Consider the following 14,417-nt stretch of genomic DNA (forward strand, 5'->3'; position numbering starts at 1 on the left):
TGTAGCTAACGCTTCAGCGTGCCATGTGTCGGGTAAAAGCAGAGCAGGAGTGCTGTGCTGGTAAATTCATTTGTTTCTGTGTTTAGTTGTTAGCTGATCTTACCAGGATTATTTTCAGACCTGCTGAGCAACCCGGAATTCATAAGTGAATTGTTTAAGCTGCACACAGTCTCCGGCCATTCGCCTCTAGCTCTCTGTTACTGTATAAACAGGAAAAGTAGTCCCTGCTTCAACAAATATACTACATTATATTTGTATTAGTGCTGGGCAAGTTAACGCGTTAATTTCGCGTTAACGCATTCATTAATTAACGCCGACAATTATCTTATCGCGCGTTAACGCATTATTTTTATTTATTATTATTATTGTAACAGACTGTCTCATGTTTATCGTTTTGTATTGGAGATGATATGTCCCTTCAGGGTTGCCGTAGAGAAAAGGCGACTTCCGCTTCTGGTCGGGGGGGGGGGGGGGGGGGGGTTAGAAATAAACAGAGAAGCCTGGGCTGAACGAGAAGTCTGGTCTGCCAACTCCGCTTATTACCGTCTTATAAATGCCCCTCATACACAAACCCAGGATGCTCGGTCACATTGGTGGCAGCGGTGTTTCTTATGCACCGACTACGGACCGCTACGACTAGTTTATGCTTCGGCGACTGTGAGTGTGCACTTTCTTAGCTTAGCTTAGCTGTCTCAATTTAGCTAGCAGGCTAACTCCGCGGCACTTCAGAGAGAAAAGCGCCGCTGGTTCAAGTACAGGATGTGGGTTGGAGATGAAGACCCGTTGAAGCCCAGCTCAGGGCTGTTCGGCAGACGGTCGGCCAGCAGGGGACCATGTGGACCTGCCTGCTCCGTTTCCAGAGTTTCCTCGGCTGGGCTGGGTGAGACAGTCTGTTACATTATTTTGAAAGTGTGTGCACTGGCATCGGTGGAGGAAGTCTTCGGCAGACTACGTTGATGCAGCGTGTGGGAAAAGTATAGATAAACTAAAGCAAGACAAGCTAACAAATGCTACAGAGAAGTGGAGACAAACTGCAGCCGATTAGTATTGTGGAAGATGTCGGTCTGAGGAACGTTCTCAAGGTGCGTTCGCGTCGCGTTTGGTGTGAACACAGCTTTAGGATCGCAACGAATGACAGCACGTATGAGCCTCCCTCAAGACACACCGTCACAAGAAGAATACACGAGTTGTATTAAAGGAGAGGACTACAAAAGTGATGGCGTTACAACGTACAGCAACTGTTATTTTTGCGATTAATCACGATTAATCGCAAAAATTCCATGCGATTAATCGCGATTAAATATTTTAATCGTTGCCCAGCACTGATTTGTATACATTCAAAACTGCCTCCCTTGTTCAGGTTCATGTACTAAATGTCCTCATACATCATTAAAGAATATTGACTCTTTTGGTTCTCGGGGTCACGATGTGATTGAGGTGCTATTCTCAGATCTTCTCCGCCATAAAGGCGGTGTGGTGAATTATGGTATGGAAGCAGAGTAAAGGTTGTGTTAGATTATTGGAGTTCTTGCATTTGAAGTCATGTATTCATGCTAAACTTTCACAAGTAAAACACTTGTTACGTAAAAGTTTTCTGTATCTCTCAATTCTCAGTAGCATCAAAAACAAGTTCCAAGTTATACAGAACATAAAAAATACAATTGCCTATTTATTTCTAAGAAACTTGGCAATTTCAAAAGTTACTTGTACACAAAATAACACGTTAAAACTGCTGTCACTATGTTCACGACACCGTGTCCCAGCCGTCCGCCAGCGATGAGCCGTTTAGAGCTGAACCTCTGTCGCGTCGCCATGGACGAGGAACGGCTGATTGGTGAAGTTGAAATGAGTTATCTATACCATACCTCCTCATTTCAGTACAGAAACCTACATAAGGTGGCAGCTGGCTGGAGGGAGGTTCCTACTTGCTTTTACCTGTACTGTGTGTCATTACTAGTACACATAACAACATTTAACGTGACAAACGTCAGACGACAGCAGCCCGTCATTTGAGTGGATTAGAATGTCTTTGTTTTTTACAACTCTAATATATATTTGAATTTAGAATATTCAATGAAAGCAATGCAGTGTGTAGTATTGCTGTCCGTCAGTAGCAAGATCTAGATAACCCTCTATAGAATCATATCAGCATCTTAGCAGATAAGAATAATGATCCTTTCATAAATGATCATTCTTACGCAGCTTAACCGTCACAGTGTGAAATAAAGTTTTACTGACGATCGTTACTGACTGATAATCAGAAAACATATGCGGTCTGGAGATCGGCATTAATGCTTTCTAGTCGCCGATCTCTGATAACGTTACATCGCGAACAACAACTCTTGAAGGAGGAGGAGCTAGTTTACTTTACACTACGATGCGTTCAGGCTCTGTTCAATCACGGTCTCATGATGTGTTCAAATGTAATCTGGTAAAATGTAGTTTTTGGAAAGCAACTTGAATGTAGGCTTATAGTGCAACGCAAGCTGTGTCCGACTTCACGCCTCATACCAATAATAAGTGCACACTTTTCACCAATGTAAGCAGCTGACTGTGCTCAGCAAGTATAGAATAAACCAATGCAAGTTACTGCTGTGTACCCAGAAGAAGGGATATAAAGTCTGCGCCGGCAGCCGTCAATCAAACGGTGACTCTGGAGCACTGCTGCCAATTGAAAATTTGAAAAATGTCACTCAGCTTGTCAGAGAGAGATGGCCCGTCATCCCAGCAGCACTGGCTGACAGACATAATACGTTATATCACTTTTTAACTTCCTCCTAACTCTGACAGGGAAGGAGCTCCATCCTGTCTGTCTCGTGAGAGAAAGGAGCAGGCCGAGGCCGTCATCCCACCGCATCCATTTAACGTGACGGGCGCACGCTGTGCACGGCTATCCACTGGTATGGTGTTTATGTGGAAGGAAGTAATCAATTCTCGTTGAAACAAGGAAAAGGAAGTAAGTAAAAATGAGGAGGGAGAGGGGGAGGGGGAGAGGCTCTTCAGCTGAAGGAAAATCAATGACACTACTGTACCTGCAGGTCGGAGTCCCAGGCGTGAAACCCTCGGTGATTTCTCAGCGCTGCGATTCAGTCACCTGTGAAGATGGTGACACTATAAACTCCACACCACAGAATGTTACATCACACACTTAACTCACTATCACACACACTGCAATACAATGTTCCATTTCAACAACAAAACCCAAAGTTTGCTTTGTGCAGAGTGAGCCAGACTGTTTTAAATGCTCCATTGTTTGTCAGCAACGGTCACACGGTAGCTTAGGAGGCAAGTCGGCCTTCTGTGCTCTGATTAATTAGGCATGCAGTAGTCATCATGTTGTCTTAGTGAAAGCTCAGCTCCTGGCATTTGCTCCTTGTGTTCTTCACCGCTGCTTTGGAGGAAGGCAATAACAGGAGTGACACGTGTTAACTTGCTTTAAATAAGTGCTGCGGATCCAATTCATGCCGATGTGAAGAGTGGTTCATGCGGATTTCAACAAAGTAACCGATAAATATTCAAAGAATCTTTGAAGTGTTACACTTGTGAACGTAATTCAGTGTAATGGGTGGTAGAATGAGCGCTTAATTGGGTTGTTTTGTTGACACATTTTCTTCAAGTATCATTTATTTATCTTTACTGCATGTATAAGTAGCCCCTCCCCCCATGGAGTTTCTGAAGGGGACCACTCGATTACAAAAGTCTTCCTTCAATTGTTATGCAGTTAAGTTGAGTTTCCAACTTTGGGGCGAAGTGTGACGGCAGAGGAGAGTGGCAGTCTCCCTCGGGGAGAGAGAGGGGGACAAAGAAATGTCACTCTTCCTTCTGTACGATCCGGCGCTGCAGCCAGACTGAAGACAGACAAGTGTGGTGCATATTGAGTAAGTGACCTTTCAGATAAGGCCTGGGTGGTCTTTGTCATTGTCATGAGGCCCTCAACAATAGATCCATCATCATCAATCATCATTTCATGGGCTGGGGAAGGAGTCGAAAAACCTTTTGAGCGATGAAAAATGATGTAAACAATCCAATAATATTCAAACGGGGACTTCAACTCGAGTTGTCACATTACGGGGGATATGCGAAGCTAAAGATAATGCAGTCGAATGCAACAAAAATCATCGCTGACTGAAGGTTATAATATCCAGTGTGACTGAGAACGCTGAGATTTGTGGTGCCGTTGAATTTAATGGTCTACTGAGAGGTGTTTCTAATATTTTGTCCACCCCTGAACTAAGAATCTGAATTGTGTGTTTTGTATATGTATATAAATGACTAGAACAATGAAAAAGGATAACTTTTAGAATGTTTGATGGTTTACACTGACTTCAGAGTGGTTGAAACGGACGTGACAAAATAATAGTCTGGAGCGTTTTTACAGCAGCTAACGAAGCAAAACGACAAAAAACGATCGGCCAAGATGACAAATGATGTAAACAATCCAATAATATTCAAAGGGGGAATTCAACTCAAGTTGTCAATGTATAAGGTATAGGCAAATCTAAAAAAAACAATGCAATATAATGCAACAAAAATCTTCACTAATTAAAAATCATACTATTTAGTGTTTTATGATTAAAAACGCTGAAATTTGTGGTGCAGTTGAATTAAATGCTCTACTGAGAGGTGTTTCTAGTATTTTGTCCGCCCTTTAACTAAGAATAGACTAAATACTAGAGACACCTTTCTAATACAGTAACAACAGAACAACAACAGAACCTTCTGGAATGCAGGATTTCTTTTTTTTTTGCTGGCCTGTTGAATTAGACTGTACTAGTTATAGCTAGGTGTACCTAATAAACTGACAACTGAGTGCATATTGCATGATGCATCAGCTTTAGCACTTTACTTTGTCATTGCCTCTATGTTATCCCCACCTGTGTGTTGCATGTGCTGCATGTTGTTTATCTGAGTATTTCTAATGGAGGCTTGTAAGCGGCTATAACTATAACAGCGTCACACAAAAACAGTTACAGGAGCAACATTTGAATTATACCCCCCACTGAAGTGCCTCATGGAGGCTCAACGTCAGTGTGGTGTTAGCTAATGTAGGCTATACAAGAATAATTTACCGTTAATTTAAACCACAGCCAGCAGTAACCTAAAATGTCACCTTCTTCTAGAATAGTTTTTTTTAATTAGCCTGCAGTAACCTCATTGCACCGCTAGCTTAACTGTGCGTTCGTTGCCGAAGTTCACAGTCGAAGAAAACGGCAACTTTCTCGAAACTTCCTGGGCACCGTGTAGCCAAATGTAACGAGTAACGAAATACTGCGAGCATAAGTAGCATTTACTTTTCGACTGAGCCTAGGAGTCGCGTCAAAGCGCGCGAGTGTCTCGCCTCTCGGGAACACCGACTACCTTTCCATTAATTCCCCCCTCACCCCCCCTCCTCCCTCCTCCTCGAGCTACTCACCTTTCCCCCGTTTCCATCGCCCCTCTCTCGGTGCGCGGCGCTTCTCCTTTCCCCTCCGCTCCTCTCTCTGAGAAACGACACGGAGAGAGGGATGGGGTCGGATTCCAGGCGGAGGAAGATGGGAGGCGAGGCGAGGCGAGGCGCGCCACTAACAGCTCCCGCCGCACCGGGAGCGCACAGCGGAGGAGCGGGCTGCAACACGACAGAGCTCCGCTTTCCGAGCCTGATATATCGCCATTATCTGGGTCAGGGATGAAGTATTCATCTCGAGCTTTCATCGCACGAGTAAAAAAATCATCCCTGCGATGGTACAATCCGGAGAGAGAGAGAGCGGGAGAGAGAGCCTGAGTGCTGCGGTAACCTATATTTGGTTAAGGGGAGCACCACTGACACTTATTTCATGCATCAAATGAAACTGGGCGTTTACTGGTCTCCCAGTTGATTTGATGTTACAGTATACATATATTATTGATGAAACTGCTATAAATAATTGGGAATGTTTGGGATGAAGCTTTATCCTGGTGACAAAGCAGCAAGCTCTCTATTTTCATATCATGTTTGGACTTAAACTGTAGCTCAACACGCTGCTTTCCAGTCTGCACATTCATTTCCTGCCCTAGGCCCCACATTGGCCCACACTGATACATAGACAGGATTGATATTCTCATTATAATATTGTAGCATTACTATATATATTATATATTGTACCTGCCACCACGATTGGGCCTTATTGACCTTATGCGACCCTAATGTAACAGGAAGACGCACTGTAATCAAGCACTTTGTGTTGGCTGCTATGTGTTTTTACAATATGTGATCTTGACTATTGTCAGTGTACCCTTATTTTCTCAGAAAAAAAGATAAAAGTTCAGTGATCTTGAGCAGTGAAGCAGTAACTGTCGTCTCCGCGGCCGCTGACTCTTGTTCACACAGTTCGATGTGGTTGAGCTTCCTTTACACCACATGTTTAAAGCTGCTACAGGGAACGTTCATTGTGCGTGGATTTTGGCGATCCCTGTGTACAAAATCAAAATCAGAAACCGTTTATTATAGCATAGAAGAAACTGTTCATGTGGCGTGAGGTCTTGGTCCTGATGGACCGCAGCCTCCTGTCAGATGGAAGGGGCTCGAACAGTTTATGTCCAGGGTGAGAGGGGTCGGCTACAATCTTTCTTGCTCGCTTCAGCTAAAGCGGTAGTGTGTTTTCCGAGCGCCAGACTCCCTTTAGAAAACCTCTCATTTTACTGCAGCAGAGGTCTGACAGCCTTCCCCCTCTCAGTCCTGGTTCCAGTTCTCCCCCGTGCTCCTCCCTTGCCCTCCTGCGTTCCCAGCAATACGGCATGGGTCTCCAGCATTGTGGTGCCAAAATGTATATATATAAAGTAATATATATACATGGTGCATGATACACAGTCTGGCTAGGAGCCCGCCCTCTGCCTTTGTTAAGGCAGTAATGGCGACTACCATCATTCACTTCCTCACTGGCAGTCCAGCTTTTGTGTTCCTGTCATTGCCTCTAGAAAATCAAGCCCCACTTATTTTCTCAGCCATCAGGTCATTTTATTATTTCTTTTTTTCGCCTCCCGTCTGCGCCTCCACCTCCTCTGAACCCCCTGCTAGCCAGACAGAGGGGACTGTGGCCCAGATATCCTGCTCTGAAGATGAGTACCAACTCGCTGTCAGCACTGCTGCTCTGCCCTCCTGGGACCTAGCCTGATTACAGCGCCATCATTCTCTCTCTCTCTTTAAGCTCCGGACACACACACACACACACACAAACACACACACACACGTGTGCGGCTGTCTGTGCCACATGTGTTTTTTTTTTACAGCTCATCGTATATGCCTTTTCAACTGCATTATTATTATTTGTCCACGCACGTCGATATCTGCGTGGTCTCCTGTTGACTGCATTTTGGAGGCTCTCTGAAGTCTCAGAGACTTGAGATGACGGCAGAGATATTGTTTGCCTATGACAGCTGGCCGGTCGCATAATTGGCTTGTCGACATGTCACTCTCTATCTGTGATCTCTCCATTGGAGCAGAACACTGGTCCGCCGCCACATCTATAATTCAGCTGAAACTCAAACTGTCGACAGCCAGCAGTTTTCACTTGGCAAAACTTACAGCTCATAGCGCTTGACACAGGTATGTGTAAGGTATTGTGTGGGGTTTGTTTCATGCCAGGTTAACAGCGGCTCTAATTGGGTCAAAGGGTGTATTTTTTCTAGTCTGTGCAAACCAATTGTTAAACCTCACTCAGAGGAAATGCTCTGTTGGTCAACTTCACTGATGATGAGAACCAAACTGATCCATCTGTCCCTGGCAGATCACTGCTGTCACTTCATCAAACACTACGCTGTGACAGTTTAAACACCTCTAATAGTATATTCACTTCAGACATTTAATACAGACGTATACACTATATAATGTGTCTGTGCGCGCAACATTAAAGCGCTAATAGAAGTTCGACGGCGCCTAGCACGATAACCAGTACAATACAAGCATGCCACGCGCGAGCTCTAGACAATACGTATTCTGCAAAGTGAAGGGTCCGAGGCAGCGGGGGGGGGGGGGGGGGGGGAGGAAGTCTCTCCCCCGTGCATGGAGCAGAGTGAGCCCCAGGCAGAGCTTCACTTCTGGGCCCGTCTCGCTAACCGCCTGCCTTCATCCCACTTTGATCACGGAGGCGAGTTGAGGAAATTCAGAGGAGCTCGACTTCAATCATCCAGCGGAGCTCCGTCTGTGAAGAGACTCGGCGTAGTGTGGCGCCGTGTGCTGGGAGACTTTTGTATGGTAATTTGTTATGGAGGTGGTGGGGGGTGGGGGGCTTTTCAAAGGAGCTCTTTGAAGTTTGCCGGTAGTGCACACGGATGCATGGCGAGATTAGAATACGCAGGAGTAATTGTTCTGTCCCAAGCAGAGATGAAACGCTGAATAAAAGTTGTGACCTTCAAGTTTCGAGTCAAACCGCTTTTGTTCCAATCTGACGCGAGAAAGTAATTTGACAATCGAGACTGCTCTGCCGTTCCCTGTGAGTGACGGGAAACGGCAGGCTGGGGTCTGACGTCCTCCGTTACACAGCAGCAGCAGAATGACACAACAAACTGTAAGTTGAGAAGGTTTACACTTTAGCTTCTGGTGAGTGTTATGATGGGATAACTGGAATCATTGGGTCCAAACTGGGTCCATTGGTTCCTTCACATGAGACGGTCCCCGAGAAAAACTACAGCATTGGATGTTGTTCAAATGTAGTCAAAGCTTGTATGTACGAAATTCAGAGCATTGCTGTAGTAGCAGTCCAGACCGACTGCGTGGTCGCAAAAAACGAGCGCCCACCTTTCGGTTTCCAGTTCAGCACTGTTTGCACTGTTAGCGCTGTTAGCACCGTCAGCTTCTAGCCGCTGGCTCAGCCGTTGTCATATTGAGAGCCTATGGAGGACAATTTCAAATTTAGCACCTGAACAGCCTTTATTAACATTCACTTTACTTGGACCTCATATGGCCGTTTGAATTTGTGATCTCACAGGTGTTTAAAGGGTGTTTAATGTCCGTCAGTGTGGATTTTAAATCCAGTATTTCCAAAGCATACAGCTCATACAGAGAAAAAGAGAGTAGTGGGGCCTGGACATGCTGGATTCTTCCAATGATGGCTTCTCGGATGGTTCTGTTTGATAAACCATCTGGCGCGTCAGGTTACCGTGCTACAAATCATCAAACAAACCAAAAACCCAACCTCTGTGGAAGAGGTAATAACGCTTGCATATCTGCCCTAAGTCCTACGCTCAGATGTAACCGAGCAATGTAAGGAGAGCCAAGGACACATGTCAAGCTGTGGCCGAACCATGCCAATGCTATTGTTGCATATAGTCATGTGTACTCTTAGAACGCTGGAAAAAAACTGTGCTCCTGTTGAGTCGTCCAAACACGCCCGAAGGAAAAAAAAAACCCAAAAGCTGTTCCTAACGGCAACACTCGAAGGTGGAGTGAAACTCCTGCGGCCATGGAGAGGATCCAAACAGATAATTGTTGAAGCGAGGATAAGTGTGTGTGTTGCGATGCATTTGTTCAATGTTAAACTTTAAATCTTGATTACTTTCCCACCTCTGCAAACAGCTGCATCAAGTATGGAATGAAAGTTGCATTGTCGGTTTAAGAAAGTTTAGGAATCTAATTACCATGTCTCCATGCCTCACGATGTGAACTCGCTCACTTTATACTGCAGGTTTACTGCTAAGATAGCCTGGAGCTGTAAACATGATGACCTTTCCCTGGTCGGTGTTCAATGTGTGCAAGTCTTTGCTAAACATAAAACCCGTGTTTTCAGACTGTTGGTACGTAAAAGTTCAGATTCCTGCACTCGTGGGAAGAGGTTGGCAGTGCTTCAGATATGTCCAAAAGTTGTATTTTGCCAGAGAAGAAGAAAAGAATGAAAGCGAAGCAAAACTCTTCTTCGTGAGAAATCACTGCACTATAGATGTAGCACACGTGTGGCTACAAGGACAACTTCTCTTTCACAGGACACCACTGTCCATTTGTGCTAGAGACCAAGCCTCATGTCACCTATCGCCTAACAGGTGTAACCCATGCAGCTGATCTCAGCGGGTTTGTTCGTGAGTGTCAATCAGTGGCAAACCCCGTCAAGCTTGCGTAGAAATAATCATGGCTACATTAAAACGACAAACACTCCTCTTGAAGCAGCCTAATCAGCCCCGGAGGCACCCGGTGAGTACCCTCCGCACTGACACAGCTTGAAGTAGTGGAGCATGTGATGTTGTGTGCTGATTCCACCGAAGGATTATTTTGTAAAAAACATTTCGTCCACTTCGAATTGTTGATATCCGGTAAGATCTTTTGTCTGCCCTCAAGAGGTGATGAGTAAGGACTGAAGAGCAAAATAGAAAGCAAATGGCTAAACATCAGTGTTTTGAGAGGTGGACTCAATATGCATGTATTTCCTATTAGACTAAATATCTTAAAGGGCCAGTGTTTAGGTTGTGGGGTTTATATTTGTTAATATAATATACATAACTACATTTTCATATGTAGTATAATCACCTGAAAATACTTGTGTTTTCACACAATTCCTTCATATCTACGTAGGGAGCGGGTCGTCTCCACGAAGTCCGCCATGTTGCACCGCCATGTTTCTACAGTAGCCCAGAACGGACAAACCAAACACTGGCTCTAGAGAGGGCCTTTTACGTTTCTATGATACCTGAAGGCGACACCGTAAGTTCTACACACGTTTAGAAACGGATGGGTGAGTTAAGGGTTGCTCTGTTGGTTTCAATTTACATCTTCACCCACTAGATGCCGCTAAATCCTACAAACTGTCCATTTCAAAACTAGACCCGACTAGTTTTTAGTCCCCAAAATAAGACAATATTATTATTGAATTAGACCATAATGTAAATGCATGTCAAATTAAAACGGGGAACTGTGTTAGTTTTGGTTGTTGGCTGGTCAAACCTTCATATTTGGGTGGGATTCAGCTGTGGACATTTGGACCCATGACCTCCATACTGCTAGAATCCTGCCTACTGTTTATGCCACTGTTCATTTTGTACTCTCAGGTTAATTAGAATGCACCAGTTTCAGGAACACCTGCTGCCTGTTCCCCAAAGCAACTCCATGTTAACACACAGGCACACCTAACTAAATTAAAGCGATTAGATATTCCCTGTGGAGTTGTTGGACCTCTAGTAGTAGGGTGGGTCAACATGAATGCTAGACCTTAGAAGTCAACTTATCCAGTCTCCAGAAGTTGGCTGTGATCTGGTTTAGCTGGTGTTATCCAGCTCTGTCTCTGTGATTACGTCTGATTAAATGAATCGTTACAAAATGACCTGACCTGACAATTTTGATCAGATTCCACAAACCATCTGCAATCCTCAGGATGCGGAGCAGAATTCATCATTTTCACGCCTCCTTCTCTCGTCTCCTCACTTCCTCACCTCCTCCCCTCGTCTCATCTCTTTTCATCACGTCTCCCCTGACCTATGCTAACAGACAGGGTTGGGAGGGTTACTTTATAATTACTAATCACCTGTTATGACATGTAATCAGTTACCTAATCCAAGTATCACAATATTAAAGTAATCTGATTACTTTCCGTTCCTTTTGGATTACCCCAATACGAAATATGCAAATGAACACAAATGAAAAGAAACATGTTGACATTTTTAATCATTCAAAGTGTGTGTGTAAAGAGGAAAAGGGGAACCACATCCCAGTACAGTGCAAGGTCATTTGGTACATTAGTGTTGCCGGATTTTAACTTGGAGCAGCAGCAGTACCCATATAAATGAAGATATGCAAATTTAGGTTACCTGCTTTTTTTTTTTACATTCAAAGCCTCTATTTGAAATTAAGGTTTGAATGTCCGTCGTCATATTCTATGATGTCATCAACCTATAAAAATGTGGAAAATGTGATTTCTTGTCAATTTGGTTATCAAGATGTAATTTCTGGTGCTGTTGGTCGACCGCTCTCACTAATACAGGCAGAGAAAGCAGTAATTGACTGCAGTGGAAATGTATGTTGTTCTTGAAAGGCTAAACACCAACAACATGGATTTAAGCAGAATATTTTGTGAGATAAAAACATGTTGTGAATCTTTTTTTCAATACATTTCGACTTCTGGACAGAGGACTGAGCCGATTCTAGAGACGTCTGACAGCGTTGCTGCTGCGCTGTGAGACTCCTGTCTTGATGTGTAACCCTTCTAGCGATTTCTACCAAATGTGTCAGTGTTCTGATCACGTCTTACAGAAACCTTTTTTTCCTTCGGTTCCCTAATTAATCCCTTCCTGTCTGCTAACACTGTCTGATAACAGACGGAGGCGAAAACATTACCTCATCATCACTGACCTGAGGGAACACTGATGTGCTCCCATGAGCTTCAGCTTGTTGGGGAACAGGCTAATCAGCAAGTAAACAAATGGAAAGGTGGGCAGAGTGCAGCGCAATCAATAACGGTACTGCTGTTGATTGGTGTGGCGGTAACATGTGCATGCACGCACACACACACACACACACACACACACATGCAGGGTCACAGAGGTCAATGTGAACAAGACAACGAGGAGGTGGGATCAGTGGTTGCTTGACACGAACAAACGAACAGCAATCTCTCAAAGTAGGTCTGCACTCCCTCTGACCTCAATTCCTCATTTCCTCTGCCGACACACACACACGTACACACAGGTATGTTTGTTAGTGTACCTCTTCTTCACACGCGCACGCACACACGCAGGTACAGAGTTATTTGCACTTTCTCTCCATTAGGGAGTACAGCTGCTGCTGCTGCTGTCGCGCGTCTCAGCTACTTTAGTTGATCAGTTAATGGCACTTATTTTTCCAGAAAGAGCCTCCACCTGGCTACCACGCCACTCCATCAGCCTCTGATTAAAGGCGGAGGGTAAACACCAGCGCTCCCGTGACATGGGGTACTCCTGTGTGTAAAATAGCGCCTCGGAATGGGACGGAAGGAGGATTTTTGAATTCTTAAAGAAAGCATCTGCTGGTTTGCGACCGAGCAGCTCTCCAGCGAGGAGAGGGGATTCGGCCCGTCTCGTCTCGGAAGCATTTTACAGAAGCTCAAGTGCGTAAACTCGGCACTTGTCGCAGTGCATTGTGGGTTGAATGGCTCAGACGGGCAACTTCCACCTCTTCCGTATAACTCTACGGGTGCGTGTTGGCGATTTGTCAGCGTCGCATCGAGGGCTGCTCCTGCTCTCTCTCTTTCCAAGGTCACCTCGCAGCCATTCAGAGCACCCTTATCACTTTGTGTTGGCCCTCTGTTGTTCCCATAGCAACCCCCGCCGAGCTGACGGATGAGAGGCGCGGGAGACGCCTTCCCACATAGTTGGAAAAACACACAGGCACACGCATTAAAACAATGAACGCGCTACATCTGGGGAAAGCGCTCTCTGCATTGCTTAAAATAAAAAACCAGGCATCAGAGGCGAGGTGTCGGAGTGAGATTGTCGTACACAAATAGCCCATTATGGCGAGAAGTGGAACACAAGGAGTCTCCTATGAGTGGTTTCTCTTTCTCTCTCTCTCCTCCCGACTCGTCTCTTTTCTGTCTCTCTCTCATGCGGGTTGGGCCGCTCGCGCCTCGACGCTCGTTATCAGAACAAACAGAGATGAGGGTGGAAGAATGGGGTACACACCGTGTACCACAGAGGGGAGGATGAAAGAGGCCAAAACAAGACAAGAATCAAACAGCCGGCATGAGAGAAACCGCCGGGGAATTGTTTCTGTCGGCGCACACCTACTTCCATAGGGAGCGTTGCCATTTTCGCGCATTAAAAGGCGCGCCAAAACCACAACGCAACGCACCAACACACAGCATTGTCGGCTCCAGAAAGAAAGAAAAGAATTCCAGTCCATGTCAGATGTGTATTTCCCTCGAGGGTGTAAGAAGAAAAAGAGAGCCTCCAAGGGCTGCAATAGGCTTGTAATGAATAAGACATTGCATCAGAATTGGAAAGACAGTGAAATCTCCTTCCTGTCTGCTAGCCGTGACACAAGGGATGTGTCATTACCAACTCTGTCTTTTCATGTCCTTGGAAGTGTGAATCCACAGTGTAACGAGTGGTGAAACGTTCCAATAAATCTAGCGGGCACAGAGAGGCGGCGCTGGAACATCCAGATACGGATGGAGGAGGTGTGTAGACGAAGCGATCCGGTACAAATGTCTGCACACACACACCCTCTGATGTTGTACGCCATTTACGGCACGTTTTGACACGTGTGACTACAAAGATTTACGATAGTATCATTTCCACCTCGTATTCTTCACGTCCCATATTCGGCATTGGGATTCATGCCAGTGATTTGCATGCACCGGGCCATTTGAATCCTTCTTACAATTAATCATAGATCAAATTTAGCAGCGAGTCTGCAGGTAGCAGACTCTGTGAGGCGGTGCTTTGAGCTGAATGCTAACGTCTGCATGCTAACAAGCTCGGCATGACAATGCGAAAATGTTGAT

This window comes from Anarhichas minor, unplaced genomic scaffold (assembly GCF_050575085.1).
Source record: "Anarhichas minor isolate MPS153535 unplaced genomic scaffold, ASM5057508v1 ptg000023l, whole genome shotgun sequence".
Lineage (NCBI taxonomy): Eukaryota > Metazoa > Chordata > Actinopteri > Perciformes > Anarhichadidae > Anarhichas > Anarhichas minor.